The sequence below is a fragment of the Microtus pennsylvanicus genome, chromosome X, assembly GCF_037038515.1.
Source record: "Microtus pennsylvanicus isolate mMicPen1 chromosome X, mMicPen1.hap1, whole genome shotgun sequence".
Classification (NCBI taxonomy): Eukaryota; Metazoa; Chordata; class Mammalia; order Rodentia; family Cricetidae; genus Microtus; species Microtus pennsylvanicus.
In genome coordinates this window covers 116,970,891-116,996,736 of record NC_134601.1, presented here as the reverse complement: position 1 = coordinate 116,996,736, position 25,846 = coordinate 116,970,891, and the positions used below count along the sequence as shown (strand labels likewise).

The window sequence follows — 25,846 nt, the reverse complement described above, 5'->3', positions numbered from 1 at the left end:
TTACCTGTTAGGAGCCAAGTAAGTACTGTGGAATAGGCCTATAATCTCAGCACTCAGAAAGCTGAGGCAAGAGGATCTTAAATTTAAAGTCATCCTGGATTACACAGTGAGATTCTGTCTCAAAATAGTAAATTCATTTTTAGTGGCAAACTGCTTGTTAGGAGACCTGATAGATTTAAACTACTATTAATTAGTTTTTTTCCCTGCATGTCCTCAACATGCCCCATATTCTAAAACAAATATGAAAAAGAAAATATTAGACCATCCTTCTATGAGAAGAGTCCAATCCAAGAAATATTAATAAAACACAGAATAAGCATTAGGAAAAAGATCAGGTGCATATATTTGCCTGTTGTTAAGATGGGATGGTGTACAGACTGAATGTAACTTGGTAACTAAGGGAATGTATTTATGAAGTTATGCAGAAAGATTTCTATATCTCTAGCCCAAAAGATTTATTTGCATTTAAAGCCTCAACTCCCCAAACTTTGCTGCTTCTGATAGTTTTCTCTCACCAATACCAATACTTTTCTCAAGACTTAGCTATACATCTGTTCTTTCACTCAGTGGCCAACAATAGACTACGCACCTAATTTACCCTTCCCCTTGACACTCACCGGTCTATACTTTCATTCAGTTCTACCTGGAGTAGTAACACAACTGTTCAACTTGTTTTGCCAGAGGTGTACTTTTCTACCATAATAATGCATAATGTCAGATACAGTCTGGGCTGTTTTCCTCCCAATTCACCCTCAGGCTTCAACTGGCTAGGCAATTAAGAAAAAAATCCAGAGCTTTCTATGGGTTAATACTAAGATCCTCCTCAATTTCAAAATCACCAGACATGTATCAATCAAACACACCATATACACTAACTGAAAAAGATTTTTGTTTCAGTGACTCATCTTGTTTTGATTACATCTAATACCCTTTGCTCCTTTTCTGCTTCTTTAAATACTACCAGTTCTTAGAGACCATCAATTAACCCAACCTATTTCCTGAAAGCTTTCCCGTTTCTTTAGTCAATACAAGTATCTGACTCTAGATTTAGTTTATTCATTTACTTAATAAATAATGATATAATTCCCATGATGTGCTTGGTACTATGTGGATAGAAGATACACACTCTAAGAGTTAGTAGTGGAGAATCTACCTATAATCCTGGCACTTAAGAGGCTCAAATAGGAGATTCGTGAATTTGAAACCAGCTTTGGTACCCAGCAAGAACGGTGAGTGAAGGAAAGAAAGAATTGGGGAGGGGGGTGCTACGATACACAGTTTACCACATAAAATCTGGGATTTGGGGGCTAGAGAGATGGCTCCATGGTTAAGAACTCTTACAATATACTACAATATACTGAAATTCCCAGAAAACATGTTCGGGAGCACAGATGGTGTTAACTACAGCTCCAGGTGATCTGAAACCATCTTCTGAACTCCAACAACATAAGACAGACAAGAGCACAAACACAAAACATGGTAACAGGCAGGCAGGCAGGCAGGTGAGTGGGTGTGCATGCGTACTATATTTTTTAAAAGCTGAGTGTTGTGGAATATTACTTTAAAAAAAACGTGTTACGTTTGTTTATACTACAGAATATTTAACTGTGTAAAGGTGTGTTGCTTTTGTTTATACAGCATTTAATGACGTAAGGATGTGTGTTTAATTATATAAGGATATGTTACATTTGTTTCACCTTGCTTGCCTAAGGCACCTGATTGTTTTAATAAAGAGCTGAATTACCAATAGCTGGGCAGAGACAGGGATAGGTGGAGCTGGCAGGCAGAAATAAGAAATAGGAAGAAAAATCTAGGCTCAAGAGAGAGGAAGAATAAGAGAAGAGGAAGAGGAAAGAACAAGGGACACATCCAGGGCAAGAAGCCAGGCAGATGCCAGCCACCCAGACATAGAGAAGCAGTGAAAATAAGATATACAAAAGTAATAAAGATATTAAGCCCTGGGGCAAAATGTAGATAAATAGAAACAGGTTAATAAAATTAAAAGAGCTAGGCAGAACGCCCAGGTTCACAGCTGGGCCTAGCATCTCCCCCATCTAGGACCTGCTGGAGTTTGTGAAAGGGCTGGTCCTGTGGAACTATACCAACAAGATCTCCAAGACACAAGGTACCCCAGAAGAGCTCTGGTGAGGATCCAGTGAGGATAGTGTACCAAAGACCAGAGGCCTTGAACCAGACCAATGACTCACTGCAATGGACATTTGCCAGTTAAGCTGATGGACAAAGGAGTATACTAAATGACACACTGAAGCCTCCAATACCATCAGGATGAACGAAGAGGTGATGAAGAGTCAGGAGAGAAGGCGAAACAGAGAGTTTTCGGTTTTAGGTGCGGTTTTTATTCTGTTTTGATTTATTGTTTTGTTGTTGTTCTTGGTTTTGTTTGCTTGCTTGCTTACTTTGTTTTGTTTTGTGGGAGAATGCAACAGGGATGGGGAGGAATACTGGGAGACCAGAAGGTGAACAGAATTGGGGTGCAAGATGTGAAACCCCAAAAATTTAATAAAGAAGTTTTTTTAAAAAAAACGAAAACAAATAAAAACATAAATATGAGCTAGCCAGAAACACACCTAAGCTAGGCCAATCTTATTCACAACTAATAATAAGTCTCTGTGTCATGGTTTGGGAGCTGGTAGATGGCCTAAAAGAAAAAGCCTGGCACAGCTAAGAATTCCACAGAAGAAAATAACATTATTAAAGAAACAAAAGTATAAGCATTAAGAGGATTTAAAATGATATTCTAGTATCAGAAATTATAATGAACTTGGAATAAAAAAGGTTCTTGAATTTATCATATAAAAAGATAATTTCATTTTTTGTTCTTAAAATACTCATACAAACATGATAAATGTTCCTGAAACCCACCAGGCTTTGTATAAGAAATGAAGCAAGCTCCAACCCCAGAGTAACAGTACAGGCAGGAAAGGGATTTCTCATAAGACCAGGGGAAAAGGTGTTGTGATAAGATGCAAAGCTGCTTTATGAACAACCTTGCATAATTTTTTTCTGAGAGGAAAGAGGAAAAAAACTACACACACACACACACACACAAAACAGTATAATGAGGCTTTAATGTGTGGAACCCAACTGCAAATCTAAGAGAATGCTGGTAATAAAGAGGATACTAAGAGGAGAAAGGGTCAAGTAATCCACTTCTAAGCTTCATCTTTTGCTACACTGACAGTAAAATCATGAGGTTATATTTGCCTGTGCATGCATACAGTGTGTGTGTGTGTGTGTGTGTGTGTGTGTGTGTGTGTGTGTGTGTGTGAGTCATTCACAGGGCTAACAGTTTCAATGAACAGAGAAAGAAGAAAGTGGAATTTCAGACTGAAGACACAAAATAAGATCCTGTTTCTGCCACTAGCTTGATGAAATCCACTGTTGATCATGTTTCTTCTAGGTCCTCAATTCCCTCTATATTCTCTCAGAGCTCAAGGCTTCATGGGGTATCCATACACACACAAATCATAAAACATCACTCATCTTTCTTTGACCTTACCTTTAAAAGTCGGACTAGAATAATCATTTGGGAGGACTATTTGATAACAGCTAGAGCTGCAAGATATATAAACCCAGAAGACAATAAAGGAGGATAAGGCCGTAGAGATGGCTCAGAGATTTTCCAATGCTAAATTATAGCTAACATGGCTACATAGCTATGTAGCCATGAAAGTGAGATATCGCCACACAGGCATAGCACCCAATCTAGAGTCTTGAACAAGTGAGAACCCAAAGACATAAACAAAGTAAGTGAGGTAGGTTAAATATATAGGTTTTAAATGATCAGATATTTTCATTGCCAAAAGAGAAGCTATTCTCCAATAGTTATCAGAGAAGTGGTCTAGCAAAACCCAAACCAATGTCACATTGTGCTGAATAACTCTGGGATAAATAACCACAAGTATTTTTTTCTTTAAGATAAGTTAACACTGGAAAAACTTTTGGACCCACACTGAGCCAGCCTTGTGTATTCCTAGAAACTGTTTTTTTTTCTTTAAAAAAATCATCATTGGACATATTCTCCTCAAAATTCTAGAGACAAGTAATTGTAAGGATGAAAAACCACCTTTAACCCAACTATCAAGTAATATATGCTGCTATCCACCTCTTGTTTATTCTTCCAATTAACAAACACACACACAAGCCCACAAAAAATACAAATTTGAAAGTATGTATTTTATATGCACTTTCAAAGTTCCACATACCAATAATCTTCCAATGAAACTCTATCCATGTATATTATAAATTTATAAAGCCAACATTTTCAGTTAAAATCCTTTGTCAACACAGTATACAAGAGTGAAAAATAAGAGTTACAGGCACAAAACACACACTTAAAAAAAGTTTTTCATTTGACTTGAAGTAAATGTTCATTTAATTCAAATATATTGTAGTAACATGTTTCTCTGACAAAAGCACTCTCATAACTAAGATTTTTGCAGTGCTGATGGCTATCTTAAAAAAAAGACAGAAAAAGGGTGTATATATCTATATGTTACTTGTTGACTCGGTCATGATTTATTATGCTAAGACTTTATGATTATGGATTTAATTCACCCAGGTTATTAAAATAATCAAAAGTCCCTCTTTTACACATAAATGAAAGTAATTAGAAGAAAACCTAAATTGCACAAATACATTTAAAAATATGCAGGCATGGTGACACACTTCTGTAAACCCCAGCACACAAGAAGCTAAGTCAAGAAGATAAGATGACAAATAGGGAAACTAACTATGTCTCAAAAGTAAAATATTACTAAGGATAAAATGGAATAAAAAGTCCATTGGTGACTCACCAATTCTTAGAATATTATGGTAGTAAGGATTTGCATCAAATTGAATCTTCCAAAGGAAATAAAATTTTCTATAGGAAATATTTTAGCAATTTTAGCAAGATCTACCCCCAAGAAATTAGAAATTTGTCTTTTTGTGTGTCAAAATAAATCCAACATCACTTGGAAGGTGGAGACTGGAGGATGAGTTCAAGGTCAGTGGGAGCTACTGAGATCCTGGCAGAGAGGGGGGAAGGAAGAGGGAGGGAGGGAGAAGGGGGAGAGAGAGAGCGTGCACGCAAAAGCATTCATTAGTCGTATTTTTAAGTTATTTAAAAATTATAACTTACAAATTAAAGAATCGCATGCCATTTTAAAATTATTCATGTGGAAGTTCTGTACACAGTCAGGCAGCATTTTATATAAGAGAATAGATAAATGAAATACAAGTCAAGGGTTGCCAAAATTCCAGTTTATAGTTGTAAATTCCTACGGTTTTAAAGCACAGCCACAAGCTAATTACCCGAAGACCTGCTGCCCACTGACATTTGTGAAGGGCTAGAGATAATGGCATGGCATGTCAATTTACTACAGGCAGCTCATGGTGTTATACTTTGACAAAAGACATAGATCAAGTTACAGCCTGCTTCTATTATCAGTGCAACCTAGATTTATGGTTTCTAACAGCAGTCCAACAAGAAATAATGGAAATGATGACAACCGTGCCTACTAAACAACAGTGGAGAAAAGCATGCAGTAAACTAAAATCTAAAGTGACTAGAAAACGAAACATCCCTGACACTATATCAAACATGTAGCAGGTATCTTCAAACTACTCATTTAAATAGCTCTATAACTTCTGAAATCTAAAATGAAAAAAATAAGTTATAAAGTAATATAAAGTTAAGGAATACACATATGTATTTGTCACTATGTCTATTTTATCTCAACAATGACTACAAAGATTGCTTTATCTGAGCATATTTATGAAACTCTATCAAGTCAGTAAAAATTGAATATGGACATTACTTCAAAATAACTTTAAAGTGTAATCCAAATAATACTCTTTAAATTATTTTCAAAGGAAAAAAACCCAGTTTCACAGCAAAACGGATATTTCTGTGTTCAAAAGAAAACTTAAGTACATTTGAATTAGTGTTTGAATTTAAGTATATATAAATAAAAATAAAAGCTAGCCAAAACTGATAAAAGGTAGGAAAAGTGACCAAATATTAAAACCAAGGACTTTGACAACATTCATTCTTAAATAACTAATAAAGGCTACAAGGTACATATCAAATACAGTTGTTTATGTCTGGAATTCTGAACTAGCTAATCCTTTTGAGAAACAAATGCTGTGAAAACTGTGATGTGTATTCCGAAGACAAAAAGGAAGACATGCAAATTGTTCCCCAAGAAACGAAAAGTATCCTCAAGTATATCATAGAACTGCAGTGTCTGTCCCTTTGGAAATTTACAATGGTAAATTACTACAAAAGGTGAGCACTCTCTTTCCGCTCTTAGAACAATTTGGTCCATAAACTTAGGAAGGGGCAGACCCACAGCCATAAACACAAGTTACAAGTAGAGGAGTTAAGTGTTCTCTATCTTCAAATATTTCCCAGCTCTTTACTCACACAAAAATTCAACAAGTTTACTCCACTTTTTAACATTTTAAAGAGTCCATATAGTCTCTAAAACACCAGCATATGCAGCTGTGTGAACTCAAAATCGCTCAACTTTTCGCATAATAAGTTATCCTCATTTCATGTTAAAAAAAATCCCACTAGATGCCCAAAACAAAAGCAGGAGAAAGATTTAGGGACATTATGTTTAATAGAAATCACGATATAAACACCATCACTATTATTTCTATGACTACCACGGTATACTTATACCAGGTAACAAAGGCAAAATAACCAAAAATGCCTTACTCATGAAAACCCAACAACATAAGCCCATTTCAAATCTTAGATTGTTTCTCAATTTACTATCATTTCTGTTAGACTTTACACAAATAAGACATTAGAGGTAAAGGTATTTCTATGCCTCAAGTAACCAAAGCCCAAGCTACTAAGTGTGAAAAACATACTTAACACTATTTTATTCCTATATTTATAAAATTAAATAAGTAAATTATACAACATTGGAGTTAGTAAGTGAAACTGGCATTCTTCTGTATCCCTCAGGAAAAAGGAGTATCAAGACTTTACATTAAAGGTGAACTTTTAAAATCACCAACATTGACTATTGTCAAGTTTCCAGGTTTTCAAATTCTACAATCACTTCTAATCTGAAGATCCCATGGACTAACTCTCTGACATTAATGGCTTTGTTTCTAAAAGGTGACTAGTAGCTCAAAGAACAGAGGATCCTCTTGCATTTACCCCAGTATTCCACTTAACCCAAAGAGAGTGGCAATAAAAATCTCAAGTAAAATACCCCCATAAGAATTCAAACTAAAAGTTTGTATTTGGAACTAACTTATACTGGAACAAGGGGATAAGTCATTTTCATTCAAAAGACCTAGTATTTACTCAGTCTTTTAAGGCACTTTACCATCATCAATTATTTCTTCTTGAGACAGCCCAGGATTACCCAGACCATTTCACTAATGCGGAAACAGACACTAACAGAAGAGAAGAGGGGCAGGAAAAGAGGTGATGGGAAGCATCTGGGAGGAACAGGCAGGCAGCTAAAAAGGAACACACTCAAAAAAATGAGCGTCACATCTAGTCTGTAACTGACTATCATAAGCCTTATTATTTTGGCTTTAGGGAGATTTAAGATATATTTTGAAATAATAAAAGTACTTTTTAAATCTAGTTATAACGTAAGCTACTTGGTCATAAATGTGCAATTGTTTATCATTTTAAAATACCCAATTTCCAATATGCATACTGATTTCAACTAATATTAGCAAAAATACCTGTCTCCCACAGGCCTAATCAAAAATAATTCTTGGTTACAACCAAAATGTAAAGAACAGTGGCAAAAATACTCAAATTTAACCATTAGGCAAAGAAATACATGTTCTATATCAATTATGATTTCCTTAGCAACCTTGGAATATACAGGAATAAGGTACTACTGGTGGAACCGGTTACCTTAAACACCCAGAAACTGAAACACAAAATGGGCTTTGAATAAATATACCTCAAACTGAGTGAATTCCATAAAATAAAAAAGCACAGGTGCTTAATGAAGACCTGTTAACTGAGCCATAAATCAAAAAGGCTGACCAAATGCCTCATGACAAATAAGAATCGATGTTTAAGAGCAACTGTGTACATTCATGACATCATCAATTTTAAAACAGCCTCATACAGATAGTGCAAAACCAGTCACGGTAATCTTTTCTTCCCCTAACTACAAATCTAAAGCAAAGGAGTTCTCTGGGGTAAACACGCGCATAAGGAACTTACATAGTTTGAGGACAGACATCTTATTCAAAATTTTCAAAGCTATTTATAATGATTTGACTAAGTCCTTTTATAAATTCCGATTATTTTTAAAATGATAGATAAAGCTATAGATCTATGTAAGGTAACAAACTCACTGCCGTCTCAAAATCCTAACTAGACTCACTTTCAAAAGCTTATTTTCACATTCTTCCCATTAAATACAGAAAACCACAAACTGCTTAAAAGAACACCCATCATTACAAAAAGGTTACTTAATGAAGAAAAACAGAATGGCAAAACAAAGGTAAAACTGATATTAGTGAAAACATTTCAAAGCAATCATTAGACAAAATTAAGTATGTGCCAATAACTACTATTAAAAAAACCTCCTTGTACTCAAGTACATCTTCCAATATTCTTCCTCAAACTGAAAATAATAATAATGTCCCTGGAAACACTGAGACTGCAACAGCTGAAGTTCTCTGAGAAAAAAGCATCTCCAATATTTTTGAAAATCATACACCAAAAGATATTTTTCCTGCCTCAGTTTACCCTTGGCAAACCAATCCATTTACTTTCAAAAGACATTCTAAAGTCACCCTAAAGGTAAATACTAAAGGTTAATGTTCTCATTTTTCAAACATAGACATTTCTAATTGTAATCATACTTTGTGATGAATGACAAATGTTTAACAACCTTCTTTAAAACATCAATATTCTCAGATGGGAACCTATAAGTAAGTATGTGAGCTGCCCACATACAACACAGGACTGGAGGGGAGGGGAGAGGGGCAATTACTCTTCGTCTTTGTAGCTACATATGTGGCTCAAGACACCAATAAATAAATAAATGAGTTGGATTAGATCCCAAATTCTCCTAATATCTAGTATCTTTTTTTTCCAGACTCTTGGAATTCTAGTCAGGATTTAAAAAAAAATCAATAAAGGCGGGGAACCTTTACAGGGCTGTTTTCAAATGGAAGGAACAGTGGTCACTATTCTCAAACCTTGACTGAGTACATCCCCTAGCCTAAACCCTTTCAGGAGTCTGTCCATGCCTTCCCATTCGACTTCATCCAGGAGGTATCCACTCTAAAGAGCCAACACCCCCCCTACCCTCACCTCACCCCACCCCCGCGAGGAGCCCCAAGGCACACACCTGGCACCAGACCCGCGCGGGCTCCAGGCCACAGGCGCATCTTTCTAGGCTGACATCCCCTCCGCAAATCCAAGTTACCTCCCAAATCCTGATCTGAACCCAAACCTTGCAAAGAAGTCATCCTCTGCCCCACTCAACCCTACCAACCACCCTCAAAGCCCCCAGGCTTCAGCCTGGTCCCACCTACCCTGGGCAGAATTGCAGAGGGCGCTGTCGGCACTGCAGGAGAGGGGCCCTCCGAGGGAGCTGGGCCAGGGGCCAGAATGCCTGCAGCAAGACGGGCTGGTGGAGGGGCTCCGAGCAAGTGTGAAGGGCAGCACTGAGCACTAGCAGCCAAAGTGGCCTACAGCGAACACTAAGTGAGACCCTGCAGCCTTGGCATCTGGGGTAAAGAGTCCAGGGGTGTGAGACGGGTGTCGGGACAAACTGAGGCGGGACCCTGGCGCGGCAATAAGGGGGCGTTCCCAGCGCAGGACATGCCCCTAAGGCTCCCCACCGCCCGCCCTGCAGACAGCCGTCAGGGCTGCAACGCCAGAACTTAGTAGCCACTCCCCATGGGGGGCCGGGGGCACCACGCACCTCGGGTCTCCTCCGCCCTAGCAACAAAACTTCTGTCATGCTAGTTCCCGGAGCAGACACCAGAGTTCACACTGCCGCCGCCATTTTTGAGAAGCCGCGCTCAGAGCCGCGCATGCCCCACAACCGATATAGCCACCCCGCCCTCCCACAGCAGTCTAAGTGCCCCGTGTTGGCTGCAAACACACCCTCAGCGGGCTGCCGCGATGGACCTTGAGTCCTGGACCCAGCAACCTGCTTGTGCTTATCCAAGCAGTGGCCACCATAGAGACATGGCGACCCTGAAAAGTCCTTTTGGCAGTTTTTCCTTATCAGCCATAACCAAAAAAAAAAAAAAAAAAAAAAAAAAAAAAAAAAAAAAAAAAAAAAAAAAAAGAAGAAGAAGAAGAAGAAGAAAAGAAAAAAAAGAAAAAAAAGAAAGAAAGAAAACTACCTAGCAGCAGCCCTTGCACCCAAGAGCCCTGGAGTCTAGCATCAAGTTCCATCCTGGAAACTCACTCCCATCAGCCTATCAGACTCCTGCTTTGGCCACTGACCCCAAAATGTAAATTCCTCCCCAGGAAATTAAGTCCAAGGAGCAAGGAAAATTGAGCTTAGTTCCTATACAGGAATTTGAGCAAAGGCACTCACTCCATCCTTTTGTGGCGCCAACGTTTTCACCTTTATCCCTCTTAACCATGAGTTGTTTTTTTTTTTTTACACCAATGCCCTCCTAGTCCCACTTTCTGGATTTTGTTGTTCTTCTTAATTTATGCTTAAACTAAAAGACACTACACCAGCCCAGTGACAGAAATCATTTGTTCACATTTGAGAGGGCCCAGAAGGGTAATAAATAGTGCAGTTTGCAATTGCCACTCCACATGCTTTCTAACCTGGGAGGAACCTGTAGCATAAGTGAAGATCACTCTGAAGAGAGGAAGGAAAAAATGACTTAAAACACCCTATCAATCTGCACAACATATATCAAATAGAAATTCAGAGAAAATATGCACCTCTAGTTCTGAGTTTATTATAAGCCAATTTCAAAGTTTTGTTAGGAAAATACACAATTGCCATGTTAACAAAAGTAAACTATTGATAGCTCTTCTCCTCTCTCTACAACTTTTTCCAAAACTGAATGTAGATATTGTATCTGTTATTACCTTAATGTATAATGGACTTTCAAAATTATAATTCTTAAGTTAGAGCCTAAAACAAAAAGCATATATCCACAACAAAGAATATATCCATTTACTAAGTATAAAATAAAATTATTTTCATATGCAGCTTTTGCAGTACCAAACAAATGCAAGCTCCTCAAAGATGTTAGCGCAGTATGTACAGGCATTGCTAGTTCTAAGCACAACAGGGAAATAATTTTGGTCTCCCTAAGAAGAAGCCAGCAGTTCCTAAGACAGTAAAATAGAATGTACTCCTTGGTGTACCTACTCTTGAAACAGAAGAGGCCTGCCACCTGAAGATTTTCAAAATGGTGTGGTATTAAATTTTTTATTTCTTCCTAGTAACTGGCAACCTCTCTTCCTGAAGATGATCATATTTACAGAAACTTTATTAAACATAAAATCAAATCTTTAATAGTATGGAAATTTTCTCCTTCAGAAGACATTTATTTATTGGATTTCAGACAGGAGACCATTTCAAGTTCAAATGTGTTTTCCCTTCATAGTATAATAAAGTAGTTATGTGAAAGTATTCAAGTATTAAGACACTTAAATCTAAGAATTACTATACATAGTATATATACAAAAAGGAAATTGAGATATTTAAACAAAACATAAAAGTCCACGTTGTACGCTACAGAAAATTCTTTTTTCACTGTTTTCATTACTGAATTAGAAGAAACTGTGTGTGTATGTATGCGTGTAGTTTTGAGTTGTTTTGGAATTACAGTAATTTTATAGTTTTTCTTCTATTCAAAGTCAACTTGGGCTACATAGTAAGACCACTATTTCAAAAACAAATATAAACAAAAGTCATGTAAAAGTACTGTTTTCAAATCCTTTTAAACTGAATGAAGTCAATGTTAATATAAAATATTAAATTAAAAAATGAAGTTAACCCTAAAATATTTTAAATGTTATGAGGTTAGATATTCTTATACTCACATTATAGATGAGGAAAATGAATTTCACATAGCAAGTTAAGTGTCAGAGTTAGTTTCTGAACATCTTTTAGAACATTTTCTAACAAACCTTCCAATTTTGTCATCAGTCATATGGTTTCATCATATCCTATACATATAAACTTTCAATAATAATTATTTGGGGGTACTTATACCCTATTTTCCCTCCTTTGCTAAAATAGAGACTGCTTTTATAAATAATGTTAGCAAAGATCAGAACATCACTCTTTTATGCTATATGGTAGTATTTTATATGTAGTAAGAATCTGATAATTCATAAACTGGAAGAATAAATACTTTCATTATGGTGTTGAATAAATATTACCTAGAAAATTAGAAATAAGACTCTTGAGTCACAACTTCTACTAGCCCCATGAACAGTGAGTATAAGTCATAGCGGAAGGCTCAACCCTAAAACAAGACATTTATACGACCCCCATCGAAGGCTTGGGGAACAATACAGAAGACGGGACAGAAAATATGTAAAAGCCAGGAAATAGGGTAAAGTATTGAAAATGTCATCTTCTAGCTATGATACAACTATTGAAATCAAACGCATAGCAACTGCAGTTACCTAAACTGGATCCCACACAAAAAGACTGGACCTGTCAACAACAAGTCATGGAAGGGGCTCTTAGGCCTCTAGCCTTCACGGCTAAACTAGTAACTACTGATGCATTATAAAAAAAGGGGGGGGAGTCATTGTCTTAAATTATGTACCTACAGCTTGACCCACCAGCCTGCAGGATTTAGTCCTAAACCTATGGTTACATTGACATTGTGACTTAGTGGGTCACAAAACAAAATGAACAGACATGAAAATGATAAAAAAGATTTGTAAAGAAGGAGGATAGCCAGAGGTACTGAGGAAAGCCTGGGGTGAGAGAGGTCAGTATGTGTTACACACGTGTGTAACAAATTTCATTAATTTACAGAGAAGACTCTTTAGACTGAAAGAGTAAGAACTATGGCTGAAATAATCCACATTTTCATAATTTATCAAGTAAGCAACAGATTTACTCCTATTAATTTTCTCTGATAGTTCTCTTGACTCAGACCAAAACCTATTATGACTTTATTGACACACTACTCTACTACACTCTTGTCTTAATCAAAATCCATTGCCAAATCCTGTATCTCAAGTGCGTTTGGTTAGTTCCTTTTGAAATTTTTTTTAGTGTTTAATATTAATCAAGCAGAATAAAAAGATAGGTTTTTTTCTAGGTAAGTTTATCCCATAATTTTATCAATACACATGCTATAGCTTATACTGAGTACTATTTGCAAACATAAAGTTAAAAGTCTAGGATGAATTAATAAAAAATGTTTTTCCTACATCATGTATTTCTTATTACAACACAAAAGGCAGAAATTAGAGATTCAAGCTGTAATTAGTAAACAGCATTTGTCTATTTCCACCTTGATGATAAAAACCACATGGTAGGCAATAAATAACTAATAAAGTACTTAAGAGTTAACTAAGTTTACAAATACCTTTAGATTCTTGAAAAACTTTTAATATCATTATTAAACTGAAAGCACATAACAAAAAGCTATGAGTTGACTTTAGCATTACTATTGGTTTTGACAATTTTTTTATAGCTTCAAAATAGTAATTTCTCTGGAAAAGTAACACAAAATGAATTCAGCTAGGAAGCCATAGAGCTAGCCTAACAGGTGAAAGGAAGACATGACTGTACTCGGAGCTCTTAGTTATTGTCTAAAATCCAAGTTCCAAGCTCCATCAATTAGTTATTTATTTACAACCAATCCTATGCCTCTATTTAAAAAATTATAAACAGTGGCAAAGAAATAAATGGCATTTAAGTCACAGATGAGAAAACACTGGTCAAACTGATCAGAAAACCACATGGATTTTGTTTAACCAATCCTCACATTGTAAAAGTATATTAGTCTGTAATAACAAAATACCTCACATATGAGCTAACTAGCCAAGTCAAGTGTTTTACAGGCTGTGAAAACTGGCATGGATTCCATAAATACTACATTATACTACATTTAGCCTTCAATATGATCACTCAGTCCTTTATTCAAACAGATTATTTACTGAATTCTCACTGTATGCTGCATGCAGCTTTGTTAGAAATAGAAACAGCAAGATGAGTGAGAAAATTTGAGAAAGAGAAAAGAGATGTTATAAGATCTGTTAAAAGGAAGTAGGACCAAATATCGCATCCTTCATGTATGAGTTTGAGATGAACCTATATCATGGAATATTGGATGAAATGGAAAAGCACTTTGTCAGCTGAAAAGTGGTCCTTTGAACATAAAAACACAAAACAAAACACTAATTTTGATTTTACTCTTTTCATAATGTTTATTCTCCATTTGAGCCATCATCCCCCACCTTTCTTCTAGAACCCAGAAAATCTCTTCAGGATTCTTCCCAATGATGAACATCCTTCCAACTCAAATGATATTACTCTCATTCCCATTACTATGAATTAGTTATGCTTTTTCTTGATATCTTATTAATGAGCATAAATATGCATATATAGTCTTTTGTTTCTTTTTAAAAATGGTGGGTGTATGTGTGTGTTACTCGGCTTGTCTCTATGTATACCAGGAGTTTGTTGTACCCAAAGAGGCCAGAAGAAGGCATCAAATCTAAGGAATTGGAGTTAATGCTGTGAGCTACCTGATATGGGTTCTGGGAACCAAATCCACATCTTTTGCAAAAATAGCAGAGCTGTGGTGGGATCTAGTATGGGAGGAGACTGGGGAGGATTTTGGAGTGGCTAGCCCAGCGTGCAGAGGAGGGGGTACAAGGGTTGGGAGATAAGGTGGGGGGGGGAAGGTGGGAGAAGGTGGAAGTTGACCTTGAACTTCTGGATTAGGAAGGGAGGGGGTTGACCGAGAAGAGAAATGAGGAGAATGTTGCTCTACAACAGGGGGAGTTGGGTATGTGGGCTTGAGGGAGTCGGGGAGGGGCCAGTGCCTCTGGCTGCATAGTCCAGCTGGAATTGTCTGGGTCCCAATTCCCAGATGACTGGGAATTTGGAGGCGTTGCAGCCTTAGCAACCAAGACTGGTGCTGCGAGACACTGGCTACTAATGGAAGGGCAAGAGCGCAGAGCCCAAACACCATGTGCATATGTAAGCACCCATTCGTCTTTACGGAATGTTATTTTTATTCTATGAAATTGGACCTGTCCGATACAATCTGTCCCAAATGGCTAATTTCCCTATGTACTACTATCCTCCAGGACCTAAAAAATTTTGCCACCGTAAAGACGAATGGGTGCTTACATACGCCACTCCAAATCCTCCCCAGTCTCCTCCCATACTAGATCCCACCACAACTCTGCCCTTCTCTGTCCTCTCTGGGAGGAGGCGGGAGTCAATGGCATTATGAAAGTTCATGTTCCCCTTTCTCTTCCAGATCTCTCTCAGACAGTAAAGTGGCTAGGTTCCTTTTCTACTAATCCTTCTGCTTAAAGTTAAAAACGTTGAGAAGTATCCCCAAAACCCTATACGAGAATTGGTGAAAATGCCCTTTAAAGTTTTTAATGCCTGAGAAGAAACAGCTGAGTCTTCCCAACAAACAAGGCTACAACAGGCAGCTAACATACAGACCCAGGCTTTAGCAGCTGCCCTAAGGTTACAGGAAGGGGAACAAGGGAAGCCAACCACAGGGCTCTACCTTGATAGAGCCCAGCCTAAGTCAACCTCACAGGCAAGCTGTTTCAAGTGTGGCCTAAATGGTCATGGACACAATATTGCACTACACCTCCTCTGACATTATGCCCTATCTGTCAGCAACCTGAACACTGGAAATCACAATGCCCCCATGCAGGCTTGTCCTCTATGACACGCAACAGGGGTCTGGCCTCACCAACATGGGCAAGTGAAACTGTGCCAGCCTTTGAACTTCTCAGCCCTGCAGAGGATTGGCACTGCCCAGACTTGGTATATCCCGTAACCCTATCCAAGCCTAGGGTAAAGCTGCAGGTAGCAAGTAAGTCCATTACTTTTACTTTGGACACAGGAGCTACCTATTCTGTTCTAACATCTCACTCAGGCCTTACGTTCCCCTCACCAATTTTAGTTATGGGGGTGGATGGGACCCGTTCCTCTTAAAACTTAAAACTCCCCAATTAAAACTTTGCCACTGCCCTGCATTCTTGCAGGACAATTTTTCTCTCATTCTTTCTTAGTGATACCTGCTTTCCCAGCACCTTTACCGGGTCGAGATATCCTTAGCCACTTCCCCAAAGTTCTGCTTCTTGGAGTCCCATTTTGACCCCACCCATCTCTGAGATTCTATTTTACAGGTTCACTACTCTTGCCATACGTGTGCCCAGGCCAACCCACAAGGGGCTCTCCACATACCAGCTTCGTGGACACCAACCGGGTGAAGACTGGCAGGTTGATTTCACTCATATGGCTACTCATAAAAAAACTCTGTGATCTCTTAACACTTGTGGATACTTTTACTGGAAGGATAGAAGCGTTTCTGGCCTCCAGGGAAACAGCAGATGTAGTGGCTCAGGTACTCCTGGACCATATCATTCCTTGGTTTGGTGTCCCACGAACCCATCCAGATAGACAATGGGCCAGCCTTCACCTCCAGGGTCATGGAGCTCATATCAGAAGCTCTCAACATCTCCTGAAAATTCCACACCCCCTACCATCCACAATCCTCGGGAAAGGTGGAGAGGGGCAACGAACTCATCAAACAACAGCTAACCAAGCTCTCCATTGAACTCAGGTTATTTTGGCCCTCCCTTCTTCCCATTGCCCTTACTCGCCTCAGGACCACCCCCATTTTCCCCTATGGGCCTGAGCCCTTTTGAGCTGCTAAATTTATGGCAGGCCCTTTCTCCTTAACTATCACCTCCCAGTCCAAACTCCTCCATTGGCAGGGTACCTTACCCTACCTCTCCCTTTTAAGGTCCCTTCTCCGTTCTCATACTAACAGTTGTCTCCCTGCCCCAGACCAATGGTCTCTAATGCCCCTAAACCTGCCCCGCTCTCCCCAGGGGACAGAGTACTCCTCAAACAGTTAACCCCTAGGTCTCTTGAACCTCGATGGAGATGGACAGGACCTCACATGGTATTCCTCACCATCACCCGGGCTACCAAGCTCCTGGGACACCCATGATGTACCTACCATCTCTCCAGGCTCAAGCAGGCACCTACTCAGGACACCTGACACCTGCCTTCACACCTCTCCCAAGGAACAGATGCCTGACATCTCCTGAATGATAGTACACAGGATGCCTTTCCAGCCACACCTCTTGCTGAGCATGGAAACACCAACACCTAGCTCTCCCCCTTCCCATGTTGCCCTATGCCTGCAGGAGTAGCCAGACTTGAGTCAATTCCACTTTTTCCTAAGAGAGCCTAAATGTTAGTCACAATATCCCCTAAGCTTCCTGTTACCCCTTATACAGTCTAGAATGTAAGCCCCGGTCTCTGGCCTCCATCTTCGGAGGCCCTGTCCCTGTGCCCACCAAGTCTTGACCCCTCCCTGGAGGAGGGTCAAGACGAGCCCGCCAAAATCTTGACCATGCCCTCAGTCTATCTAAACTGCTTCCTTGGAAAGTTTCCTCGTGGTCTCTTTTTTCCCTCCCCCTGGTAGTTGCATGGGTGTCCTCCCGGTTCCTCCTCGGGATTACCTGAGAGCAGAGGAATCCCATTAAACTTGGATATTTTTTTTAAATTTGGCTTGTTGTGATTTGGCTTGATTGGGATTTTTGCGTCGGCAGAGAGCTCGCATTAGGAAAAATTCCTAAGATCTACCCTGGTGAGTAGTATTTTAGTCGAGTCTGGTCCCTGACAACTTCAAAGAAACAAACAAGAGAAATAACCTTTAAACATCCTATGGTAAGCTATAAAGGGTTCTCAGAAATGTGGCGGGAAAGCTCCTGATACCTTATTTCATAAGCCAATGTATTAACCTAGTTTTTACTGGACATTTTATAAGCTTTTGAGTGGCATACCACATATTATTCTAAATGATTTCATCTATATTTTGACTCTTGGTCTTCAGAGGAAAATCATTAGTCATTTCATAATGAAAATGAGGTTTCATATTTTTTAGATCCCCACATTTCTTTCTCAAATTATATTATTTGTTAACAAACCTAATCAATTGTGAAATCACAAGAAAACACACAATTTTAACAGCTATATATATATATATATATATATATATGAACTTCCATGACAAAAGACTACTTATTTATGAAGAAATTACAATCCTATAAATGAGATGCAAAGAATGAATAAAAATGAAAGTAGTAAAATAGCAAATAATAAAAATTTACATGCATGTATTCAGATCCAGAAAACAAAATAGGTGCTGTAGTCCCAGCTATTTAAGACTTTGAGGAAAAAGTATTTCAACTTCAAGATCTACCTTGGCTTCAAATCAACTAGAAATCTAGATTAGGTTAAAAAATTTACACTTTTGCAAATGTTATGTGTATGTTTTGTTTGTATGGGTATGTGTGCATCACTTATTAGCTATGCCCAAGGAGGCTAGAAGTGAGTGTCAGATCCCCAGGGATTAGAGTTACAATTGTAACTAGAAATGCAACTGCCATATGGGTAGTGGGAATTGAACCTGGATACCTTACAAGAGTAAGATGCACTCTTTTAACAGTACAGTGTAACAAAATGTCATAGTATATTGAAACTCAGAATTTTTTTTGAGACAGGATTTTACTGTGTAGCCCTTGCTAGCTGTGAACTCAATATGTAGACCACACTGACCATGAACTCATAGAAATCAGCCTGCCTGTACTTTATGAGTACTAGGATTAAAGGAATGTGCAATGAATCCAGGCTAAAAACTCATAATAAAAACAAAACACACACATGAGGAAAATTTGGCATACAACTGAAGAGATTCATAAAACGTATGTATAGAGAAAGGAACAATTGCTCAAGTCAGGAGTTGAAGCACTGCATGCTCAGGAGAAGGAGTCAGAAAGACTGAAAGTTTGAGATAAGACTGACCTGTGTGGCAACACCTTAAAGAACAACAAAACAAAACTAAAGCAAACAAGCACAAAACAAAATAAACAAAAATAAAAAACTTAACTAACCTATATCATTCAGTCTTCAGATATAAACAACAGATATACCTAGTTTGGTCTTTTAAAGGAGATACTTGGCTATAGATCTATGCTTTAACAAACATGTTAACTGGATGTCATATTGCTATAATAAGAATTTTTTTTGTTTTCGTAATTTCCAGGATCCTTAGGGACAGGCATAGAAAAACTGCTACAAAAGATAACAATCAGAAAAATGGGTTCTGGATTTTTAACTTTTACTCAGAAGGGACCTAAGCAAGGAAAATTTTTACCTACCTAAAAACCAGAGTTTGATTCCCAGAACCCATAAAAAGCTAGATTCTGGGGCTCATGCCTGTAATCTCAGTAATCCTATGGGGGATATGGGAGGTGAAGATAGTAGAAGTGCCTAGAAAGTCCCCAGACAGCTAGCATGGACTATGCGGTGCAGCTACAAACACAAGGGAGATGCTGCTTCAAGGTAAAAACTGACTCTGTTTTTACAGAGTCAAAAATTTGTGCTCTGACTTCAACATGTGTTCTCTGACACACAAAAGCACAGACACACAACGTGATAAAAAATAAAAGACTTTCAGAATGAGGTTAAACAAAATGGAGCCAAATAAAATAGCAGAGCCTATGAGATTTAAAAATAAATGAATATAAATATATGTAAAATTAAATACTGGCTTTGTGGGAGCCTAGGCTGTTTGGATGTTCACCTTACTAGACCTGGAAGGAAGTGGGAGGTCCTTGTACTTCCCACAGGGCAGGGAACCTGGTCTGCTCTTCAGGCTGATGAGAGAGGGGGAGTTGATTGGGGGAGGGGGAGGGATATGGGAGGCGGTGGCGGGGAAAAAAGACAGAAATCCTAAATAAATAAATAAATGAAACCATCCAAAAAAATAATTAATAATTAATAATTAAAAAATGAGGTCCTGACTTGGAAAGACAGCATGGAGAAATATATTGTAAGGTCTGGAAGGAAGAAAGAAAGGAGGGAAATCATGTAATTATATTGACTACAAGAATAAAAAACCCAGAAAAATAAATTGAAGATCTTAACCTTTTCCATGATAACAGAAAACAAAAACTGAGAGTGGGCCTCACTGACCCTGACATACACTTCCAGATACTTAGAAAGCCAATAAGAAAGGATTCCTTAAGCACAGAGTCAGCCATAACTGGCTATCAAAGCAAGTGCCTCCTTCACCATTCCTTTTCTATTGAATTTTCTAATGAAGCTTTTTTTTTCCTAAGTAAAAGAGTGAGCGCCAATTCCCCCAAATAGGAGAATCATCCTTGTCAAGGGTATTTAAGTCAAGCTGTATGCAGAGAAATTAAAGTTCAACATTACAGCTGTTAGATGGGAATTCAAAGAACCACCATATGTTTAACAGCCTGCTAAATACCCAGAATTATGCCCACAGATTGGTGATTTGCAAACCTTTCCCAGGTAAGATTCTTTTTACAGTGGGAAATCCACACACAAAAGAGAAACATGTAGAGGTAGAAAAGGTATTTTGGGGGAAGAAAGGGTTCAGCAGGAAGAAGACAGTGAGAAAGGGTGTAGGTGGGCTAAAAATGATAAAACTTCTTGGAGTATATGTACGCAATTATAAAATACAGACGATACCATAAACAACTCATTATAAACACCAAACAACTTGGCACAACATAAAAGCTTGACAATATTAAGTGATGATAAGAATACAGAATAACAGAAACCCTTTACATATTTTTCTTAAGAAAAATGCCTAGGCTCACTTTAGAAAATATTGTAAGCCTTCGCTATGGAGTACAAGAGTCAACTTAAGTCTCTCTCATACATACTACTCATAAACACACCTCTAAAACCATTCCCGGTGGCTCCTATGGTCAGGCCCAAATACTGAAAACAGCAGAGAATATACAAAAGACATACACACAGAGAGAAAGAGAGAGATAGAGACAGACAGAGAACGACACACAGAGAGAAAACCAGGGGGAGGAAAAGAGGGAGGGAAGAAGGCAGGGCACTAGGGAAGGATGGAGAGAATGATTCAATCCAAAACTGACACAAAGATTCATCCTAAATGAGGACCTGCTCATAAAATAATACCACAGTCAAAGGCTATGTGACATCTGTACAAAGAAACAAACACATTAATACTGGCACAATCCAGTGCTGGACATAAGAACAGAGATTAAAATAATACTTTACATATTGTTAAAAGTGAAAACACAATTAACACCTGATTCTCCAAGGATCATCCATTGCAACAGGTATATTCTTTCTGCTACACTACTTCTACCCCAAAAATACCCTGAAATACAGAGACCTAAGGATGGGGAAATGTGGAGAAAAGCAGAGATGAGAAAACAAAAGTAAAGTGGAAAAGGAGCTGCAAAGGGACTGGAAGGGGAGAAGGGAGTTGGAAAGGAGACATGAAACAGAAGAAGGAAAACTGTAGGATCAGGGAAGAGGTTTGAGAAAGCAGAAAACTCAGACATTGGAAGAGGAACCTAGAGAACAGGGGTTGAGGAGAGAGACAGCAATAGGAACAGGGAAAAAGGTACTAAACAGAATATAGGATAAAGGATTAGAAAGACAATGTGCTGGGAAAAGACACATTAACACAAAATAGGTTAGGAAAGATAGAAAGGGTGGGGGAGAAAAAGAAAGTTTAAAGCATTGGAAAGGGGAAAGAGTTCAGAAGAGGGAATGGTATACAAAAGGACTGGAGAACTGGTGCCAAGAAAAAGGAAGGGAAATGAGAAGAGGTGGGACATGCATAGGAAGAAGAAAGGTAATGGGAACAGGGAAAGAAACCGGGAAAGGGAAAACAGGTGATGGTTTTGGAAAGGAAGGCAGGGATGGGGACTTTGGAAGGTGGTGAGGGAATTACAAAGGAGGTTAAGGTGGGAAAGAAAAAGGAAAGAACAGAAGGAACAAGAAAGAAGGGTTCTAAAAACTAGTGGGATGAAAAACTTAGCAGGGGTGGTAAGGGAAAAGTAGGGGAGGAGGGCACATAGGAGAGGGGACAGTAAGAGAGAGGGGGTTGGGCAGGGAAAAATCAAATTAGAGACAGAAAAACTGAGAGGGGGAAGGCAATAATGACAGATGAGGAGAGGAGGAGGCCTGGAAAGGAGGAACAGAGACTGGAATTAGGTATAGTAGAGGGGAGGGGTGAAAGGCCTGATAAAGTTGTTGGGAAGTAAGAAAGAGGGAAAGGAGTTTGGATAGGGGAAACAAAAAAAAGGAGACACCCAACAATCAGCTATAGCATTTAAACACTACTAAGAATGGAAAGAACGGTTATAAACAACCCAAACATGTACTAAAAATGGACTTGGGAAAGCACACCACCGAGTCGACCCCTGGGGTTAACGGGAAGGTTCCAGAAAGCCCTCAACAGGAAAGTGAGACTCCTCAGGAGAAAGGGAGTTGTTGGGATGGACGAATCTCAACAAACACACTACTCACTGCCATGGTGAGCAGAGAGCTCCACTAGGCCAAAATCAGCACTCGGCATCCATGGAGAAGGCCCACAATTCTGAGAAAGTCCACGAGCTGGCCAAGAAACCCCAAAGGACATGAGCAAGTCAGGGCAATAGCCTTCACAATGGCCCAAACTGTCAGTCAAACATAGCAAGGCCTTCTGGAAACCATAAGTGAGCAACGTTCTACATCGCCCCCTACTGGCAGGGCCGGAACACAGCGCCTGTTGGCGAAGCCCTCAGCCTGTGCTACAGAAGCTGGTCCCATCCTGTTTTTTCTTTTAAATTTATTTATTTATTAAGGATTTCTGCCTCCTCCCTGCCACCGCCTCCCATTTCCGTCCCCCTCCCCCGATCAAGTCCCCCTCCCTCATCAGCTCGAAGAGCAATCAGGGTTCCCTGCCCTGTGGGAAGTCCAAGGACCACCCACCTCCATCCAGGTCTAGTAAGGTGAGCATCCAAACTGCCTAGGCTCCCACAAAGCCAGTACGTGCAGTAGGATCAAAAACCCATTGCCATTGTTCTTGACTTCTCAGTAGTCCTCTCTGTCCGCTATGTTCAGCAAGTCCGGTTTTATCCCGTGCTTTTTCAGACCCAGGCCAGCTGGCCTTGGTGAGTTCCCGATGTTTACTAAGTAGTGGGAAATGGAGAAATTGGAACTCAGCCTCAATACCAACCTGACTGTGGGGTAGCAGGGTCACTGTGAGAACTTACATAGTATTTATAATGACAGGTTAGGTGAAAAGCACATGAGGATCTTTTAACAGAGACTGAAGCTGAAGGAATTTCCATATCCCTTCCATGGTTTTTCTTCTTTTAGAAAGTATGCCCACCCTACTTACAAAGGTCACAGGGAACAAAACTAACATGGGGAAAGGACTGGGAAGGGCAGCAGGACGGGGAAAAATGAAGTATTTGCAAAGAGTCAGGAAATATAGAACTAGGTACATTGCAAATGGGGTGCAGAGAGGAAATGGGTGAGAAAGCAAATAAAAGTAATAAAATGATGATGATGATGATGGTATTAATAATAAACACCAAAACAAATTATAAAGGAAATTTGATGGTGGCTGGAAAGGCAAGAAAGAAAGAAAGAAAGAAAGAAAGAAAGAAAGAAAGAAAGAAAGAAAGAAAAGAAAGAAAAGAAAAAAGTTTAGAAGGGGGAAAATTTGAGGAAGGTTCTCCTGCCTTGAAATGGGAATTTTTAAAATAGGAGGAGAGAAATACAGTAGAAAATGGGAAAAGAGGAAAATGGGGAAGTCACCAATGGAATGGTGCTCAAAATAGAGAAATGCAGTAGGAAATAGAAAAGGGCATGTAATGATTAAAGGGTAAAGGAAAAACGGGCAGATGATATAGGGAAGGAATGAGGGAACAGGAAAGACTTAGAAGAAAAGGCAGAAGGGGGGATACACAGGTCAAAAGACAGGTGCAGGACAGGAAATAGGCAACAAGAAAGGATGGGAAGGAGTGTGGAAGAAGAAAGGAAGAGAAGAAAACGTGGATGAGCAAAGGAAGAAAAGGGACAAGCTCATGGGAGGCAGGCATCAGTAGACAAAAGGGAAATTCCTGAGTTCTGGACCAATGAACAAATGAACCACTGAATGAAGAAATGAGTGAAGAACATACAAGGGGTGTCACTGGGACAAGGGGGATCAGAAAGCATATAAAGCAGTGATAATGACTTAAACTGATGATATACACATTAGGACAAGAATCAGATATACAAAAAGCACTGACAAAAAGCTCTCCTAAAGGCAAATCTTAATATCCCGACAGCATTAAGAGTTGATGATTTTGTCTTTTTCTATTTCTAATGTAAATTAGATCTATGTATGTCTCTCTTAGTGTCCTCATTTTTGTCTAATTTTTCTGGGATTGTGAATTATGGGCTGATTTTCTTTGCTACAGAATGGGAAAAATCTTCACCAATCCCACATTAGATAGAGGTCTGATCTCCGAAATATACAAAGAACTCAAGAAATTGATCATCAAAATAACATATAATCCAACAAAAAACAGACTTAAACATAGAACTCTTAACGGAGGAATCTAAAATGGCTAAAAGACACTTAAGGAAATATTGAAAATCCTTAGCCATCAGAGAAATGCAAACCAAAACAACTCTGAGATTCCATCTTACACCTGTAAGAATGGCCAAGATGAAAAATACTGAGGACAACTTATGCTGGAGAGGTTGTGGGGTAAAAGGAACACTCCTGCATTGCTGTTGGGAGTGCAAACTGGTTACAGCCCCTTTGGATATTAGTATGGCGATTTCTCAGAAAATCTGGAAACAACCTTCCTCAAGACCTAGCAATACCATGTTTGGGTATATACCTACAGGAAGCTCAATGGTACCACAAGGACATGTGCTCAACTACGTTTATAGCAGCATTGTTTGTCATACCCAGAACCTGGAAACAATCTAAATGCTCCTCAGCTGAAGAATGAATAAGGAAAATGTGGTATATATACACAATGAAGTAGTACACAGCAAAAAAATGTCATCTTCAAATTTGCAGAGCCGGAAATCATCATATTGAGTGAGGTAACCCTGATCCAGATAGACAAATACCATATTATTCACTCATAAGTGGCTTTTAGACATAAAGCAAAGAAAACCAGTCTACAATTCACAACCCCAGAGAACCTAGACAACACTAAGAAAGACATACATGTATCTAATCTAGATGAGAAGTAGAAAAAGACAAGCTCTCCTTAGTACTCTGGGAGCATGGGGACCATGGGAGATGGTGGAAGGGGAGGGGAGAAGAAGGAAGGGGAGCAGAAAAAAATGTATAGATCAATAAAATCAATTAAAAACAGAACTTTAAGTCTTTGAATAAAGAATTTGAAGAAGATACCAGAAAAATGGAATGATGTCCCATGCTCTTGGATGGGTAGCATCAACATAATAAAAATGGCAGGGCTACTGAAAGAAATCTAGATTCAATGCAATCCTCATGGAAATCCCAACAGAATTCTTCAGAGACCTTGAAAGAACAAATACCAAGGATAGACAAAATACCAAATCAGGAGATAAATTCCACCACTGTTGGCCAGTGCATCCAGCTCATGGGAAGCAGACATCAGTAGGGAAAAAGGAAATTTGTGAGTTCTGGACAGAGAGGACCAATGAACAAATGAACCACTGAATGAAGAAATGAGTGAAGGACATACAAGGGGTGTTACTGGGACAAGGGGGATCAGAAAGTGTATAAAGCCGTGATAATGACTGAAACTGATGATATACACATTAAAACA

The 25,846-nt window shown here is 38.9% G+C and overlaps 1 protein-coding gene across 6 annotated transcripts in view; it reads right to left on the bottom strand.

Moving 5' to 3' along the window:
• The window catches only part of Scml2 (Scm polycomb group protein like 2), a 157,775-nt gene that overhangs the window by 84,273 nt on the left and 47,656 nt on the right, over positions 1 to 25,846 (bottom strand). The window lies entirely within an intron of this gene.